Source organism: Trachymyrmex cornetzi, unplaced genomic scaffold (genome assembly GCF_001594075.2).
Source record: "Trachymyrmex cornetzi isolate Tcor2-1 unplaced genomic scaffold, Tcor1.1 scaffold180, whole genome shotgun sequence".
In the NCBI taxonomy this organism is placed as follows: domain Eukaryota; kingdom Metazoa; phylum Arthropoda; class Insecta; order Hymenoptera; family Formicidae; genus Trachymyrmex; species Trachymyrmex cornetzi.
The window spans coordinates 26,127-29,381 of NW_017296419.1; positions in this window are offsets into that span (position 1 = coordinate 26,127).

The window sequence follows — 3,255 nt, forward strand, 5'->3', positions numbered from 1 at the left end:
TATGTCTATGCGCTACAACGAGTTGGAATGACAGATATCAGATAACCTCTAAAATCTCGAACTTTAATGCTTAATATCTCGGTTCACAAGGCCGACCGGCGCATTTTTTTGCCAGATTCATTCATTTTGAGTGAAAACGCGTCGGATGAATGTATTTTCATTAAGATTTTAGGTGGGGTATACTATTCTAAATAATTACCGAAAATTTCGACACGCGGTTTTTGCAGAGCTGGATATTACCCCTTTAAATTTTATCACTTTTCTTTAAATGTCCTCAATTAATTAATTTCAAAACTTTTCTATAATGTTTAATAAATTAATTTAGTACTATCTATTTTTCTTTTTTTATTTTATTCATTTTGAAAAAGCCACGCAACAAAAAAGCTCGCCTAACCTAACCTAATCTATGCAAGATGTGAACGCGCGCGCTTGATTGTGCATATGTGTACGTATATAAATGATTGACTGTAATCTTCCCATTTTCATTATCCGGATACTGCCCTGAAGCTATAGACATTCGTGGAGAAATTCTATGGGAGATGGTACCGCCCACACAGCACACCTGACTGTTTGGCGACTGTAAGTCGACATTTTTTCGTCAGCTTGAAGTCGACTTTTAAAGTCGACATTTAGCAGACTTTTTCTAGAATGGATTTGTCGACTTGTAAAAGTTGACTTATAGTCAGCTATTCGCGCTCTCCGAACGCGTTCTCTATGAACACCGGCCTTAATTAATTGAGACCCCGCGTCCCTCGGCCTTTCCTTTTTGATTGCCTCTGACGATCTGCAGAATGATCTAAATAAGGTGCGTTAAAATCAAAGGTAATCCTTTTTTTTCATATATATTTATAGTAAATATGAAATACGATAAGGAAAGACAATTGTATATACATTTTAGTATAATTTTTTGGTGCATCATTTTATATATTTCCAACAATTAGTATATATATCAAGGTTTAAGGTTATGTTGTAAGAATCGCGAAAGTTGACTTAAAATAATTGACTTGAAGTCGACTATATAGGCTGACTGATGGCCGACTATAGTCGAGACATTTGTCGTCTCTTAGTCGACTAAAAGTTGACATTTAGTCTGACTTTAAAGTCGACTTTAGACTCCTTCTGCCGACGGACAGTCAACTCATAGTCGACTTCGTGCTGTGTGGGCGCGGACATTAGATGATTCACAGAACATCCTACGTCAATCGTAGTACACTTGAGATTATTCTAAGATTATAGCAATTATACTTTTGCGAAATCTCAGATTGTTCTCAGTATCTCAATGTGCTGTTAGGGAAGTGATATTATCCCCTTCAAAGTACTCCCATCGACTGCAACGCACTTATGCAAGCGCTTGATCCAGCTCTCGAAACATTTCTGGAACTCTATTGTCGGTATAACCATCAGAGCCGTTCGATTTTTCCATTACCTTCTTTCGGCTGTTAAAACGCGTTCCCCGTAGTTTTTTGATTCAATCGAACAGGAAAAAATCGCAGGGAGCCATATCGGGTGAATTCGATGGCTGTTGGATGGTATTTTTAACGGAAAATTTTATATAAACTCGTTGTTGCAAATTCAACTCCATTTTTAAAACTGCAAAAAATCGAAAACACGTGCAGAGGTAGATGTACTCAAGACGGCGTAACTTTTACAAATGTCAAGCTATGGCGATAAAATTTGGTGGAAATGTCAATGATAGATGTGGCAACCTAACCAAAAAAACAGAACTCAAATCAGCTAACTCAGAGCATCACCTAGTGGTAATTCCGGGAACTTTTTGATCAAGGTGGTATATGGATATAAATAAAATAAAGCATACAGCCACAACACTAGATAAAATTTGCGCAAGTCAATTTATTAAATTATACTAAAATATGAAAATTAAACGTTTCGGTCACAATTTTTGACTATCATCAGTAATTATATGCCTAATATCATTATTTACCATTACAAAAATATATCTCGTAAATACTCTTATTAATTATTATAAATGATCTGTTACAATAATTTAATAAAATTGTCTTAGTCGTATTATTATAAACTATGTCTCGTTCTATAATCTTCAAATGAAATTAATTTTGATTCGTCTCGATTTTATAACAGAATTCCAAAAGGTATTACAAGAAGAAGTTCTATGTTCTTGAAAAATTGTGAGCATATATAAACTTCCCAAAGCTATTAACAAACAAATAAATTCCAATGTACATTTAAAAAGCGTGGTATAAGTTCAATTAACCTATATTTAACATACCTATATTTGCGACCAGCAATCTCGTATGATCTCACAAAATTATGACAAATTAGATCATGGAAAGAGAACCTTTCTTCTCAACAGCGAAAAGTAGATAAAGGTCGGAGTTAGACAAAATTCGTTTATACATATGTATTATTCGAAAGGAGACAAAGTTATTCGGAGAGGGAGATGTGATTCGAGGAGGAACATTTGTTGATAATAGAGAGAAAAATCTCTGGAAACTGTTCACTTTGTTTATTGATTCCCTCTTTCTGTCTCTTTATATATATCATTTCAGAAATTATTCTTTTATAATATGACTGTTCGCAATCTAAAATGTTAACATTAGTCCAATCAAATTTATGATTCATATCTAATTAGTGTTGAGAAATTACAGACAGAGCATTAACAGGCTTTTTTATGTTAGAAATATGTTCTTTTATTCGTGTGTTAAGTTGTCTTTTTGTTTGTCCAACATAAGAAATGTTACAATCAGCACAATTAATTTCACACACCACATTAGGCAATTCGTCTTTATGCAGCTTGTCTTTACCCGTTTTAATTATCCTATTTAGTTTATTAATCGGTTTAAGTGCAACTTTAAAATCAAATTTTTTTGCTATAACTTTGAATTGTTTCGATACATTATTCATATATGGTACTACAAAAAATCTTCCTTTATCGCAAATGTCACCGTTTACAGGATTCCTGTCTTTAATATTATCAAAATTATTTTTAAATGGTTTTTTGATTTTGTTTGATTGTATTTTGGAGTTCAAATTTGTCTCGTGTTGAAAGATTTTATGAAATTGATTAAAATGAATGTAAAATTAAGAATTAGGTTTACAGTTTTTTCAACGAGATTGACAATCGATTGAGCTAAATTTCATTCTTCGATGGATTAATTTCACGACAAGATCAATTTTTTATACATATACAATTTGTTCTTACTTCTGAAGAAGACTCGAAACAAGAGTCGAAACGTTAAGCGGATATTTATTATTTATTATTTAGATTAGACTATA